At 41.2% G+C, this 17,101-nt stretch overlaps 1 protein-coding gene across 2 annotated transcripts in view; it reads right to left on the reverse strand.

Annotated features, from left to right (window-relative positions):
* PTPRG (protein tyrosine phosphatase receptor type G) overlaps positions 1-17,101 on the reverse strand; it is a 422,925-nt gene that overhangs the window by 328,874 nt on the left and 76,950 nt on the right. The gene's annotated exons all lie outside the window — the stretch shown is intronic.

Genomic DNA, 17,101 nt, shown 5'->3' on the forward strand with positions numbered 1-17,101 from the left:
AACACATTCTACATTGCATCTCAGGATTTTTCTTTTATACCTCAAACGATTTTTTTTTTCCTTGTAAAGGAATGCATAGCTTCCATGACGACATGGGTTGTTTGGGTTTTTTATGTGCAAATTTTGCTTATTGTTTCTATGCATCTGACTGAACCAAACTGGAGGTGTGTGAATTCACAGATGTTAGTAAAAAGTCTGTAATAAATTCAACTATCTTTCTCAGAGCACCACAGCCAAAAACTTTTGTGCTATAATAAATGCACACAAACAAAAAAACCCCTTAGATCCGCAGACGCAGCATGTGAAGAACAAGTATGCACCAGCTGGCTCGATGGAAATTTAAGTCCAACTGATCCCAAACCACTTATTTGACCAGTAAGAAACTAGCTGAATAATTCAAATTAAAATTTTAGAAAACCATGTAAAGCACTGCTACCCGTATGCAGTCACCAAGCACTGTATTCCCTTCTATTCCCAGGCCAATTACAGCTGGGCTGAAATGAAGCTTTTAAGAGGACTTTATTGAACATCAAGCACCAGTAACTCAGAATTTGGCTTTCTTTCCATTTAGAAAAGCTTCTGAGTGACACCCGCTTTGTACCACAGTAGCAGAGAGCATGCTGTGTCCGAGGGCTCTCCATATATGCTAAACAGCTCTATAGACAACCTTCACTCTGCAACGTGGATCATGGATTTCTCCAGATTTTGGAATCCTGAAGTGGTAGGAAAAGTCATGCAATCTCAGGAAAGGCATTACAGGTTTGCCCCTGCCAAATTTTCTCTTGTGCGAGCAAAGGTACTAATTGTGCAATTTATTACGAGCCTCCGATTTGAATGAGTTTTCCAGATTTCTTGGCAACTTTCTAAATGCTAATTCACTCCAGGCTGTGAACTAGAAATGCTGCAACACATCATGCTACCAGGATTTGTAGGCAACACTGTATCACATACCTTATTTTCCTCTTCTGATTTACCCTAACACATCTAATTTCAACAGGAAAGAACAGGTAAGGGATGTGGAGACCCAAACCCTCTTGGCAAAAAAACAAAAACAACAAAAAAAAACCCCAAAACCAAAAAACCCACAACTGAGCAAAGATCAGAGACCATGAAAATCCCAAGGAAGAGAACATAGAAATAAGTTGGGTGGATGACTGGAAAGGCTATCAGGAAAAATGGCCCAATTATTCACTTAAAAAATCACATGTGCTGAGAAATACACCTAAAGTCCCTCCTTATTACAAAATGAAAGACAACAGCAGCTTTCTTCCGAGCATCCTCTACATAGAGGAGGCAAATAGTTGTGAGTTTTTTGTTGCCCAGAAAAATTGATTCCTGCAGGCAGAAGAAAGATTTCACCCTGCCTCCTCCAAGGAATAAGGTACTCCTGCATGTATCCGCTCAGTGAGCCCTTCTGTGTGCCTTACCATCAGAAGAAAGAAACTATGTCTAAATAATCTATATTTGTTGAAAGTAAAAAGGCTTTGAGTCAGTACGAAACATCTGAAGCTGTAAACCCCTTTGTACTCCTAGCTTGAACTGTCAAAAAGCCACATGGCAACCACGGTATGGCTATGAATCATACCATTGATTTTCAGTATCCTCTGTGCAGAAAATTAAATTATGCAAATCCAAACCTTTATGAATGCCTAACTTTAATGTGAAATTGAACATTTGCTTCAGTCAGCATCTTATTTATGCAATTAAAAACCTGACATTCTTGTGAAAATATGCAGTTTTAGTTTTCTGCATAGACACTTAATAGATTTGTACATTTATCTGTACCTATAAATGGTGAAGAGCCATGCTGTACACAAATTTATTTCCACCAAAAAGGATGTTACAAACCAAGAGGGGAGTTCAAGTATTTGTCAAGAGAACAGTGGGAAGGAATTTGCTGGTTATACTGCTAAATATCTTTTGTAGGACTGAAAAAGAAACAAATTGGAACATCCTGTTCTCAATAAAATCCTGCATCACTGTTAGGCAGCCCAACATTAATGTCAATAGTCCCCTTACAAACATGCAATAATTCAGTAGTCATTAGCAATTTAGAGGAGATATATGTTTACTGGATAGCTGCAGAAACTCTGGGAAAAGGATGATAGGTCAAGATCTCTGGCCATGCTGTGAACTGGAAAGGTAATGGTCTGTCTCTATCAAAAATCATGGCACCACCTTCTTCCCTAAGCTAGCTCAGTTCCCCAGCTTGTTCACAGTACGGCCATGCATTTCTGCATGGGGCCACACAAACACTCCAAGAAAACACTGGGGGAAAAAATAGCTATTGTTGGCAGTATCTTATACTGGTAAAGTCATCAGGAAACCACAGACGCAATCTCACGATGCTTTTGTTCTGTGGTGTCAACTGGGGTCAACAGACTCTCTCATACTGAAGAGGCGCGAGGTACAGAACAGAGCATACAGTGGCTTTTCAGATAAAAGTTTGGAAAAGCCAAAGCATTCAAGTAAAGTTATTTCAAAAAAAGAACGTGCTTCATATATCAAAACCATCTTATGTTTCAGGCAGAACTGTCACTTTTTCCAGATTTTTGGGGGGGGCTGGGGATGTACCTTCTGACCAAAACAACTGGACATCACCAATGAAAATTTAACAGGCATCTCAGTGTTGCTGAATCTGCTTCTTTCACTGAAAATATATACAGCTAAAATATTTTGTTCAGCTCCAGCCATTAGAGTACATTTAGCCATTTTTGTGAAATGCTCCAATTCCACAGTTTCAGGAGCTTTACATGCAAATAAGTGACTCAAACTCAACTGACATCTTCCAGTGTTTCTAACATCCAAACAAGTTTTGAAGAAAATATTTAAGAAAGTTGTATTAGCACCAATTGCTACAGGTTTCCACAAGTCTTCTTCAGCTGGGAGACCATTAATGGCTCAAGAACAGAGAGCAGCCAAGTGGTTTCCTGCTCCACTCCTGCAGAATTGGATGCTGGAGAAAAGCCAGCAATCAGACGGGCTGGTCCGGCACAGAGCAAACACAGGGAGGCTTCTTTCTTCTAGGAACCCTGGAAAAGTTGGGGAAGTGGAAATCGGGACAATAGGAGGGGCAGGAACATGCTCCAGGATGGCTCAAAATGGAGCAGCCAAAATAGAGGGGTGGGGTGGAATATAAGCACACACACAGAGCAGGAGGCACAGAGGAGGAGAAGGGACAGCAGAAGCCTTTGCTGTGCAAGGTTTCGTTTGATACATCGTCCCAATGCTGATGGCAGAGGAGTAATGAATACCATAATATATGGTCTGAGACTTGCAGATACACGATTAAAAGAGAAGGGGACCAATCTTACACTCAGATACACAAGCGTGAAATTAAATCCTGAGCAACTCCTCTGGCTGCTGGTGCAGTATTGGTGTCTATGAAGCGTAACACCTGCAGTCAGTGGAGTTGTGCTGTGCCTATCAGAACTACTTCTGCAAGGAATACAGGATCCTTCAAAGCTAACATGGAGAAATCTCTTACACACAATTTCATATAATTTTAATCGGTACTGAACGCTACATGATTTTAGATGATGTGCTAAATGAATCAACCCATGCTGCATATCTGCACACAGCAAAAGCAATGCAATGCTGGGATATGCCTTAGCATTCTGATCAGCTTTCCATTCACTCTGTCTCAATGTATTAACTTTCCAATAAAAATTATTTGATAAGTGCCCTCAAAGGTACGATAAGCTAACTCCTGCCTGAATACCTTACTGGTATTCATAGTTCACATGAAAACACAAAATTTTATCCCCAATCTACCTTAAATATAAAGCTATTATACTATTCAGAGAGATTATACCCTCAGCATTAGTGTTTAAAAGGTATCAAGCCATCAGCTATGTAAGAAAAATCCTTTAAGGTCGATACTTTATGTCTGAATGGTGAAATCATTAGTTATGATGGTAGATTAACTAGATTGTGTGCCAAACTCAGATTCTTTTAAGCCTTCTTTGAAGACGAGGGTTGCACACAAATCTGTTTTCAGCTATTCCGATTAAAATGGTACAAAGTCAAAGGCACACACATTGCCCAGCTCATAATCATTCTGTGACTTGCCACTGTGGACTATACTAGCAGTTGAATCAGTTTTAGTCCTAGTCCCTAATGTGGACACACTCCTTAACTGATGTAGTTCAACCTGGTGCTACTGCTGGAAAACAAGCCAGCCTTCGGAGACAAGAGACTTGACTATTGGAATCTGGAGTAGTGTCACACTATGAAAGTACTTAAAGCATGGGGGTTAAAAATAAAATCTTGTTAGTGTGTAGCAAAAAAGCACTAAATCATAAAGAATGCTAGCAATTAGTTCTGTATCAAATCAATGCCTGTAGAAAGAAAACTTTTCAAAAACAAGGAAACCACTATTTTCTTGAAGACTGCACAACACCGCATTTTATAAGGGGAAGGGGACACAGAAACATTACCTGAAGAGCTTTTGTATCATGTCTTAAATAGAGTTTAAGAGATCAGTGAGCCAAGACACTTAGTTATCTGCAAGCCTAAAGCTTGAAGCAAGCCTCACCGAAAAAAAGCAGCACCTTTATCTAGGTGCATTTACTGTATTTTTAATTGGACTGTGCTAAAGAGAAGCAGGTAAGCTGAAGACACTGCAATGCAACACACTGTAACACACACTCTGCTGAAAAGAGTTTAGGCTTCCAGGCAATTTCTTAGAATAAATGTTGTCAAATGGGCCAGAAGGGAAAAAGGTAGGAGGAAAAAAAAAAACCTGATAGGAAATAAATTTGTAATATTAAACAATTAAAATATTTTTGTACAATTAAAATAAATAATGGTTAAATTCATCTCTCTATGCTCTTTCACGGACAACTCTCTAAACAAAACTAGGCTATTTGCCTTAAATATTTTACCACCCTTTGACAGCAAATAAATCTAGAAATATTTCAGGCACAGCTAATCCATTTTGATAGTGCATTACTTTTAAAGAGACTCTTCAGCCATGGATTCCCATATTTTGCAGATTACTTTACATCTTGCCAAAGAAGGATGAAAGTTAAAACAACATATGGTGGTCAGACAGCATCAACAAATTACATTCTGAATGAGACTTCTTCCTTTGATTATGCTGCAGAGATTTCTTCTGATTATCAGATAAAAGACAAAACCTATTCTCCTATGAATGCACACGCAATTTTCACAGCTTTCCATTAATGAAATACGGGAGTTACAAATCACAAGTTTCTTGCGACTAAGTGAAGTAACAGACGCCCGGATGCTACATCTGCCAAGAGATGTATATCCCTTTCCCAGATGACAGTCACCCAGGCAGCCCCTTAATTCCTGTATGAACGCAATCCACAGGTCTGTTCCTAAAAATGACATGGGGACTTTTCACACCATTCATTCTCTGTTGTTCACATGTCTGATAGATGATGTGGTAACAGCACAAATCCTAAGAACAAGAACATAAATGCAGAGCACAGCAGGCCTTTACAGGAACTAACCAGCAGACTGCAATTTGAAGATGAAAAATAGTCCAGGGAACACGCTGTCAAACTGTGGGGATTAAATTAACTAGCAGAATTAAAAGCCCTTATCCCAAACATGAATACACCCGTCACTAGGTGCATTAACCCTCGGCAACCTGTTGAGTTCAAAGCCAGCGAGTTAAGTGTAATGCAATTTTGTATTACTCCAAGGTATCAACACAATGCAAGTCCCAAAGCATTAGAGCTGATGTAGACAAGCAACAGAAAACAGATTTTCGGTGCAGTCTTTTCCTTACAAGGGATGGAGTTTAAGGGTGACAGGAAAGTCTCCTACTTCAGAGCAAGCCTTACGCCAAACCAGAACAAGGACACACAAGTGTACCACAATGCCCAGTGCTATCGGCCACCCTCCAGCAGAGCAGATGCGCTCCCAAGGAAAAGCAAACCAGTCTCCTCAGTCACGAGTTCCCACGGATCCTTCTCTCAGCCTGCCTGGCTTTATAAGCAAGATGAGCAAAGCTCATTAGCAAGACAGTAAGGCAACTTCAAGTTGCATTAATGATGCCCCATTAAGGGGACTCAGAAAAAGAAGCTTGGGAGGCCAGGAAGAGACAGATGCTGCCGGGTGATTAGAAAGGGCTTGATTTTGCATTTTCATCGCTTACGCTCTGCTGGCATCAGCTGTGCAAGATATGACATAGCTGGTGAATTTGGACCACTGATGTCAACTGGCATCACCTGCAGCACTTCTGCTAGGAATAAGCAAAGTCAGCCAGATAACCAACAGTGCCAACAATTTCCATCTCAAGATAAAAACACACAAATTAAACCAACTGCAACATCACCCCTCCCAGGAGGGCAGTGCCCTGCAGCAAAGCTTCTGCCAGAGAACTTGGGGAATACCCTTAGACTAAAGGGTTCTCCGACTGCAGTACATGAGCTCAAATCTACCCGTGTGTGAGCAACATGTCATGAAAAAAACCCCAGTCTGTTATCTTTTCCCCTCAGAAAATGCAGAAATGCTGAGCAGAAAAAAGTAGCCCAGACAACTGCACTCCTCCTCCAGGATGGAGGGGCTGCTATTCGTGTCACACCGCAAACAGCATGCGATGCTGATAGCCGTGCAAAAGAAGTTTGAGGACCCAGCTTCAGAAACACTCATCCCCCACCACTGAGAACTGCAAACACATCAAAACCAGCTGTGTTTGATCCAAACCCAGAGTAAAACCTTTATCCCACTGAACTGTTCCCTGACACTTCCCTGCATGTAGAAGTATGCTCCATTTACCTTTAAGATAAAGTTTTCAAACAGACTGGTATTCTAGGTATGTAAGTCGAGATACCTTAAAGAAGACTAATGCACGTTAGATCCTAAAAATCAGACTCCTCTTAGACATTTCTAATTTGGGTAGTCAGACAGAAAAATAATTGGGAGCACTTGAAAACTCTGTAACCTTGAAAACTCTTGGTCTGTGCATCCTTCACAGTCCCTCAGACTTGTGTTAACCATCATTATCTGCATTTCTTAAAAGGAGGAATCCTCATCCTTGTTCATCGCCTCTCCATGCTGTACTTCAGAAGGGTCATGTCACCTCTGAATTTTATTCATAACAATGTGTGATGCAAACAGAAATAAAACTTCAGAGCAGAGGTTCATAAGCAAGGCTGACCTCCACAGGAAAGCTGATGCTCTCTCAGCCAGTGCTGACTGAATCACAGCAGATATTAGGGCGAAAACAGATAAACTCAATTCTCCAATATCTAGGGTAGCCTGGTCAGAGTGAACCAAGGCAATGAAAACCCAGGTATCAGGGCAAAATGACTGCTCACACAGCCAGCTCCAATGTGTTTGCACTAGTTCCCCAAGGGCAAGCTTGAAGTCAAGCTTGGAACAAGCTGGAATCCAGAGGCAGCACAGTGTATTTGTGCAGAAGGGACTTGAACCCATCGGCACAGGCACATTGAGAAGGGGCCATCTTGGTCTCTTCATTCATGGCATGATTTATCTGGGAAACGTATAAACCACACATGTTTAATGGAGACTTGTTTGTACGATGAATTAACAATGGCAAAACGGGGCTTTATTTCACTTCTTGCCTTATTGCAAGCACCTAAGCCTTCAGGGTTTTACAACAGAAAACCGTGGCTGAAATCACCTGTCTCATTCTCACATAATCAGGTGCTGTAGCATGCACAGTGTTAGAAGAGCAGCCTCTGAATAGCAAATAAAAGTGACCTTAATGGAGTATTTTGTACCTTCAATTCCTTGTTTGATGCAGAATCATACCATTTTCATTTCACTAAACCCAGCAATACTCACAAAACCACACAAATTCATGCAAAAATCACCAGTTTCACCTCTCTGCTCTGGAAATAATTTGCTTGTATCCACTGCCAACACTTGTCATAGTACAGTCTTATTATGTTTTCAAAACAGATTCCCCTAAGTCACATAACAAGAACTATCTTGGTAAAAAAAAAAAAAAATTACTAGACTCATCCAAACAACCATAGCAAGGACCTTGTGATGCAGACCTGCTCTGTGCATGACTTCTGTCCACCCAGGCTGCCATCTTGCCAGACACATTCATGCTTCCCTGTAGGTAACTTACAATTTCATTTACTCATGTCATCATCCCATTAAAACCACCTTTGCATTGTATCAGTAAAGACAAGCATATATCTACAAACCAGGGCCTCCTCTGCTAAACTTATGCAGAGTCCCCAGAAGGAGACTCTGTTCTTGCCTAAGAGCATGCCAGATCTCTCCCGGAGAAGAGTTCAGCATTGACATTGCATGGAGTCCTCACTCCAAGGCATCCCTTCAAACTCACCTGCCTCTCACGCCGAAGGAGCAGCAAGCTCAGCATTCATTCAGCAGAAAATGCAGGGCACAGTGCTGATTTCATTCAGATGGAGAATGGCGAGGCACTTTATGAAGCCAACAGAGCTGCTCCCACTGCATGGCATGAGATCAAACTTGCCCCATTATAAAGTCTTCAGAGACAGGGGCTCTGTCAGCTAATAAAAATCCCTCATTCTTTATACAAAATGATTTTTTTAACCCATGTCCTTTGGCCCATTTAACAACTTATTGACTGTGGGAAATAAAGTGAGGCCACATCAATCTCTTCCTGGTTATTTGGTTCAGGCTTTCAAATTAATGCAGAAGGTGGAAAGCTCAATAAAGAACTCTTTAAGAAAAGAAAGGAGAAATGCTCTAGTCCCACTGTGAGATATCTTCCTCTCAGTTTGCAGTCAGGTCTCGCCATCTATAGCTGCACAATCTCCTGGAGGAAAGACGGAAGGGCATAAACCAGCATGCTCCCCCGGATCGAGCAGAAATAACTTGAGATTTGTATCATTCTGTACTGAAACAGATCAGTAGTGCTCAGGTAGCCAGATTGAGTGCCTCCAGCATGTGACAGCAATTCCAGCCAGATCCACAAAAATTATTTTAGGATCAAACTTAAAAGCTGAGTAGAACCAAGCAAACAAGCATTCATTTTTATTTGTGTAAAAATGTATTTAATTTGGCTTATGATCTACAAAACAGGGTTTTTCATCTTTTTTTATGCTGACAGCTTGATTACATACAGATTTTGTAGAAAAGGGTTTCATCCATATTTATTTCCCAAAATATAAATCTAAAGTGGAAACTGAGATAAACAGAGATTTTTTTGTGGTAACTGAACAAGTTGTTAGTCAGGGATATATGACCCACAAACGTGACCTACCATTTTGAGAACCCTCTCCTTTCCTTCCAAGTAAGTTGCATTGTTCAAAGGGAAAAGACGCTATAAATACTACAGAGCTGATCTGTAAAATGAATCAAACTTCCATCTTTGCTTTGCAGTTCACCATTAGTTTTTCACCCGGGCAAGAATTTTTCTGGAAATTTCCCAGCAGGAGGGTCTGGTGCTGTTTAGCGTTCAAAACCAATGCTTGGTTCCTTGGTCATTTGTCTCTGGAGAACACAATAAAGATCTTGACACAAAACCTCATACTACTGAGAGCAAAAGCACTAAGGCCTTTGGCAGCAAGAACAAAAAAGGAGTAATAGAGCTCAGATGAAGTAAATAGATAAAAATTGCCAGCAATGGTGCACATTTTGTAATCATACAGCGATGGTATGCAGCAGAGTCTGAAAATGCACAGGGTCACTGTTCTTTCCTATAAAACCAATTTAACTATCTGGACGACAAAGCTAACGCCACACTCAGTAAATGTAAATGATGCTAAACCGAGAGGAGGAGAATCAAGCAAGAATGCCTCAAAAATATTCAGCTGTCTGGCAAGCTCAGCGAAATGGGCTGATGTAAGTGAGACATTCCACTGAAGATAGATGTAAGGCAATGCAGTTGGGGAGAAATAATAATCAGTGCAGGAATGATGTGAGAGACTGCTGTTTAGAAAGCAGTAATGCAGAAAGACTTGAGCATTAGGGTGGATAATGAATTAGATGAAAGTTCATGCTGCAATACCACTGCAGAAAAAGGCAATTGCTATCCTGGGGCACATGCACAGAGATACTGGAAGCAATAACTCAGTTTTAGACAGTCTTTGGCAAGATTGTCACTGCAGTGCCACATGCTGTTTGAGGCCTATTACTCAAAAAAAAAAAAAAAAATTAAAAAAAATTCATTTTTTACGAAGAATCGAAGACCTGGGGCGGGGGAGGGAGGGACAACAGGTGATGACACACGACATGTGGAATGAATCAAAGCATCTTTAACACCAACCTTGTGCCCTGCTCTGCGCTGGCCTGGACAACCCAGCCACAGGCTGCTCAGCCCTGCCTGGCCTTGCCTTGGTGTGCTCATGCTCATATCCTCTCAAGTCTCAAACGCTCCACTCCACTCTCCACCTCCTTGTTTCATACATCAATTTTCATAACAAGCCTCATAAAGAGTTAGATTTTAGAGCACTCAGAAGTGTTGATCTTCAGACAAGAAGTGCTCTCACAGCACAAGAGTGAAAGAGGAGGAGATGAAGAGCTCCGTAAGGAACAAAGGGATGCTTTCAACTTGTGGCGGGCACGGTGGGAGCTCAAATGCACACCATCTTTTAAGCAAGGGGCAGGTTTGAGAGGAGACGCTCAGTGCACACAAGTGCTGGGAGCAACACATGCTTTGCTTGACTGCCACTGCACATCAGCTCGGGCTGAGAAGAGAGACCATAGTGTGAGTGATCATCAGCAGAGAGGTATATAGCCTTCCCGACCAATTTGAACAGGTCCCACATTGCCAGGCCAACAAGAGACAAGTCAGCTCTGGCAGGGGTAGAAGAAAGCTGGAGAGCTGCACGCTCAATGCCCAAGCTTTCACTTCCCCCAGAGCACCTCTTCTCGGGAAGGCTCAGGCACAGAAGCTCGCTCCCTTCCTATTCCAGTCCCAACCACTCTGCAACATTGCCCAGTTTCCAGTGTTACTAATCCTACAGTTATTACAGGCATTTAAATTACTAAAAAACACAACAAAAGCACTGTGCCATGGAAGACTGATCTAGTGTACAGCCTGCAGCCTGACAAATGTAATTGTTTTCTTAAGGACCATAAGAATCCTCACAAAGACTTCAGCCCACCTGCAGAAAGCAAGGTTGTTGACTGCTGCAGGTTTCTCACTTCCCAAGCAGATTGGCTTGGCTATTTAATTACAATACGGCTTTGTACTTAGTCCCCACTTGACTCAGAAAGCCCCAGAATGGTCCTCAATACCCACAGAAAGTTTAATTACTCAAGCAAATAACTTCCCCCAGGTGAGTTAATTCCAAAGTGTGTGCATGTGTTTCACAGTTGCTATTTCCATATTTTATGCTGCTTCTTTTATGTTTCACTGTGAACTGTAACAGTATTCCATCTCCCCTATAGCCAGTGTCAGTGTTAAAAAACAGGTTCATCCTTTTATGCAATGCTTAAAAGATTTCTTCATGGCAATATCTTATGTTCTAGTTTGTCCACAAAAAGGAGATATTAATATCACAACAGATATTCTCTCTTACTCTAAACAATTTAAAAATACATTATAATAAGGAAATTACTTTTTTAAATAACAAATGCATTAAAAATTGACAGCATATCAGTGCTTGTTCTGTGACAGCATTCGTCCTATCCCTGACAGTGATCTGCAAAGCTGCATCTTACAACTATAAAGAACTTCTTTCAATACTGCACAAACTATCAAAAATGAGTTTTCATCAAAAAAGTTGTTCACCATTAAATATGCTTTTATTGTTACTCTTTTTTACATTCTCCGTATACACCACAGTCTTTGCTAGAGAAATCAAAAGTAAGACTATTCATAAGAAAACCTCATGTTGTTGTCTTTCTTTTTTTAACCCCCAATTCATATTTTGTAAACAAGAAGCTCAAAGCAATCAGTTCCAGTCAGGCTTTTCAGCTTTGGATTTAAATCCTTTCATGACTTCTTCAAAAAACATGCATTAAAATTTCAGGGCGGGGGGGGAAGAAGACTCTTGACATTGTAGTTTTCTCTGATGAACAAACTGATGTATTACAAAGAGGCATCTATATACTCAAGCTACTTGCCAGCTGACAACCAAATCTGATTTGAACACAAGACTTTAAATAGCTATAAAAAGTTAACAATGATTAGTAAAATATCATCTACTGTATGTGATTAGATTTAAAGCTGCAGGAAAAAAGACTGATGTAGAGCGCATTTAGCAACTGATATTATCCATGTTAACGCAGCATATACAAAGACCATCTTTGCTCACACGGAGTATATCCCTCTCATTACTGCACTGCTCTGAAAGGAACGAAAAGATACAAACATGAGATAAGAAGTTAGTTTAAGCAGATCTGCTGAAATACCAAGAAACTGCAAGAAGCTTAGCTTCCAGCAGAGCTGGCTCTAGCCATTATCCTATTAAGATGGATACTAGGACTTGCCAGGATTTTGGAAGTCCAAAACACAACCGCCTAACACCCACAAAACAATCCTCATTTTCACCCCCCAAAACCACAGAATGCACAGAAAAGGGGCACAGAGGCTGAGGCTTCAAAACTGAACAGCAGCAACGGGCCAGAGTCAGCCTCAGCTGGAACCAGGACATGCGGGACAAGACTGAGCCGCAGGGAATGCAAAGGAGTGTTGTGGTTTAACCCCAGCCAGCAACTAAGCACCACGCAGCCGCTCACCCCCACCCTCACTGTAGCTGCTCAGACCCCAGCGACAGGCACTGTGGCTACTCAAACCCCGGCGACGGGTGATGCGGAAAGATGGGGAAGTCAGATACATGCCTCAAGGGGATTTGATTTTAGGTAACAATAGCCAATATATTAAATTGTATAGTGTTGATTGCTGCCATATAATCCCGCCGCTGTATGTCATCATTATTATAATTGTTATATGCTATATCAATGGTATTACAGTAAGAATCACTCAGATTAATGAAGAATGAATTTTGATAAAACTGAGCGAAGCACAGTAGCGATGGAACCAGGACTGACTGCAGCATGCAACAATCCAACACTACACACCATCCTCCTGCTGCGCCCAACGTCACCCGTCCGCTGCACCACACCGAAGCCCAATCCTGTTCTGCCGACTGAGCAGACTTCACACCAGCCCTCCTGCCCAGAAAGGCTATTATAACAGATGGAGCCCAAAGTCATGGACTAAATGAACTCAACAGATATTGGATAGAGAAGGCCCATAGACTGCGGGAATGATATCTGTGTGTATATATTAAAAGACAGGAAAAGCAGTGGTGATTAATTGGAAATGTATTGGAAAGTGTGGGATCTGGGCATGACATAAATGGTATAGAATAAGGGGTGGATATCGTCCTGGTTTCGGCTGGGATAGAGTTAATTTTCTGCTTAGTAGCTGGTACAGTGCTGTGGTTTGGATTTAGTGTGAGAATAAGGTTGATAACACTCTGATGTTTCAGTTGTTGCTAAGTAGTGCTTATCCTAAGCCAAGGATTTTTCAGCTTCCCATGCTCTGCCAGCAAGCAGGTGTGCAAGGAGCTGGGAGGGAGCACAGCCGGGGCAGCTGACCCGAACTAGCCAAAGAGATATTCCATACCACAGAACCTCATGCCCAGTATATAAGCTGGGGGGAGTTGGCCAGGAGGGGCAGACCACTGCTCGGGCATCAGTCAGTGGGTGGTGAGCAATTGCATTGTGCATCACTTGTCTTTTCTTGGGGTTTATTTCTCTCTTTTTTTTGTTATATTCCTTTTCATTACTATTATTATTACTTTTACATTCTTATTATCATTGTTAGTATTATATTTTATTTTACTTTAGTTATTAAACTGCTCTTATCTCAACCCACAAGTTTTACTTTTTTTTCCCCGATCCTCCTCCTCATCCCACTGGGAAGGGGGAGAGGGGAGCAGCTGCGTGGTGCTGAGTTGCTGGCTGGGGTCAAACCACAAGGAGGCTGGTGCAATAGAGAAAGAGGTCCCAGACTCAAAGAGACAGGCTTGAGAACCAGTCTTCCCAGAAGCTTTCTAAATAGACACAAGACCAGTAAAGATCATTCAAACTGCCCAGGGACAAAACCCTGGGGAGGTATGTAGCTGGGTGGATGGAGAACAAGAACTATTTCTTAGAGATGCCATGCAGAAAGAACTCGAAATGCTCAGACACAGCGCGGCTACACTGAGAAAGGTCTGGCTTGAAGAACACATTCAGGTGGCAGGTCTGACAGGTCAGCAGGACAAAAGCACTGCTCACAGCAGTTGAAAAAATAAAATGTTTTGGGACAGGAACACAACAGCCTCTTCTGGCCCCAGGTAGCTGGAGCAGAAGGGCAGGCAACACGAAGCCAAGACTGCACAGAAGCACTGCCATAGAAGATTGGAGACAGGGCAAGGAGGAGAGTGCCCAAACACAGGACAAAACAAATAGTAACAGAAACATCACATAGACTGGTATTCCACTTAGGGCCAGGGACTGCCAAAGTTATTGCTGAGTACCCTTCATGAATTTGTGACAGCACTGATTACTTCCTTATCAGTAACCCACTCATGTAAATATTATAACAACAAAAAAAGACACAGAGCAGAAGGCTGCTTTTGCAATTTTTAGCCACTCCACTGCAGCAGAACAGTGTTAACTGCAAATGAACCAAGCCCCGATTAATCTGGAAACACTTCATTTGAAAATTTTATTGTAAGTGTAAATTTATTAAAGCCCATTAAGCAACATGTAATCAATAACTATTTGTTATTTTCTGTATGGGTAAGGAAAGGAAAAAGGTGCTTCTCAGGTCACATAAGGAATATGTCAAGTTGGGAGGAAAGAAATCCTTGAAAGAGCTGCAAGTTCTTAATTGCCACTGAGGTCTAACACAGCTGAGATGTTCAGCACACTCTGCATTCATGCCCCTTAGAATTAGATAAGTGAGAAGGTGTTACACATACACTATGTCATTCACAGGCAAGGGCCTTGGGTTGGTTTAAGTTTATTTGTATTATGTAAAAGTCAAGTGACAGTGAAAATGAGACTATTTAAGGTAATTTTATTCCTACTCCACAGTCACAAACAATGCAGATTACAATTACAGGGGAAGAAGTGGGCAGGAAAAAAAAAAATTATTATTTTTTTTTTTTACATTTGTATAGATTTTAAAGAGCTTTTTCAAAAAAAAAAATTAAAAATATATAGTGGTACCAGAATATGCTAGTAAAAGCTTGGCGCTATCAGAAATTTGACTTCTTTAAAATATATCTACTTTAACTTGCTTTTTAAAAAAATGACTATGCACTAGTAAAAATCTGCAATTTCCAGCCAGCTGCATTAATATTTCAACTTGGTAAATTATTCTTTTAAAAAAGTTTCTAATAAAGTAGCACTTGCTGCATGTCTTTTAATAAGATTACATTTCTATTTATGATGTTATAATACATTGTATTAAAAACAAAAGAAAGATTACCATGGGAGGAATAGAGATGTCTTCCTTAATTTTAAATTTAATTTAAAGTGGAGGAAAAGGATTTTTCTTTTAAATTAATATTTCCCTTGCAGTGTTATGAATCCCAGCTTCAGCTATTCAATGAGAAGCAGGAAAGGAAACTTTACCATTTTTATGCAAACTCAAAGAAAATGCAAAACTAAACTTCATTAGGACTCGTAGATGCCAGAAAGCCAAAACTTGCATCTTTGCATAGTCTAAGGGCAAAGGTCCTAAGCTAAGATGCATGTTCCTCCTGCTGAAGTAGAGGATAACAGGTAAAGCCTATTGCTCTGTATTATTATAGCCATCCTTATGCCAGGTGAAGTGCAGAGCAAGGGAACAGAAGCGATCCTCAAATGAGTCAAGCCAGTCAAAGGAGAAGCAAAATACCTGCAGTGCCTGTCCATCCTACTCTCTCTTCCACCTGGAAGGCAGGCATGTCTTGCCTGCAGTGCCAACAGAGGTAAACTTCCCATATCTATTAGATATTTACATTTTCTGACTCTGGTGGATAAGAGCAATGGGAACACATTGGAGCTTACAGACGGGGAACTAGCAGCAGAAGGCCACAGAGTTTGTTTTACTCTACTGCTTGGCCAGCAAAGCAGAACCCAAAAGCAGTCCCATGCAGCACTCCAAGACCTGGCCCAACACTTCTGCTGAAATGATTAAGCACCACCGTATTCCACGCAGCTCACACCCCTCACAAAGTAGAAAGTCTCATTCCCTTGCTCCCACCAAGTCATGGAGGTTTTCTATCACAGCTAGATAAAACTGCTCTTACATAGTCCTGTACAATGTTAGATACCACAGCATTTTGCAAATGTGGTCAGCATTGGAAAAACAGAGGTGCAGACAAGAGAAATCATTACTCAGTATCATCTGATGGCTATCAGCCAAATCGGGATTAAAATGCAGGATCAGACCTGAACGCCAGTGGAATATTCCATCCAGGCAGTTGCACCAATTTGTCCTTCAAAAGGTAAACACAGGGTGATGACAGAAGTTCAAAGACTGCACTAGTTCAGAAAGTGCATCCAGATATTCAACCACAGAAGAAACCGATTAGAAGATGTACATGAAACAAAGGGGGTTTGGGTGGCAGAGGGATAACCTTATGCTGCATGTGCTTGCATAACACTTGCCTACAAGCACGACAAGCATTTCTACGTATATTTGCCATATTATAAAAGATGATGCCTTTTTTTTTCTTCTGTAAGGTCCCACTATAGTTTGCAGGAATCTTCTAGCCCAGACTCAAAATAAAATAAACCTGTTAGCCATTCAAAGGCAAAAGTACACACTAATCACCTATAGCCTGAAATGGGACTAAGGGGCAAAATTACCATCTCTGAGTAGAAACCAAACCAGACCCCAAAACCCCTTCTGAACAATTGAGAATTCCCAGAATACAGTGAGCAAGTGTGCTCAGGAATTTAGTCACAGCAATATATTCTTGATAAAAAAAAAAAATCAATGCCCATGATACACACCATACCATGGAAGTGGCCTTTCAATAGCCATGGTCTTGGACAGCAGGCCACAACCATGCTTAAGAAGGGCCGGGGATGGTGGGGGAAGTACGAGACAAAAAAAAGGATGTTTTTCAGATAGGTCTTTACTGGTCCTTGACGGTCAACAAATTTATAACAGATGTGCCTCATTCTGAGTGTGGAGAAATGAGTGCTGGTAACTGTTATTGTC

Source organism: Gymnogyps californianus, chromosome 13, assembly GCF_018139145.2.
Source record: "Gymnogyps californianus isolate 813 chromosome 13, ASM1813914v2, whole genome shotgun sequence".
Taxonomy (NCBI): Eukaryota; Metazoa; Chordata; class Aves; order Accipitriformes; family Cathartidae; genus Gymnogyps; species Gymnogyps californianus.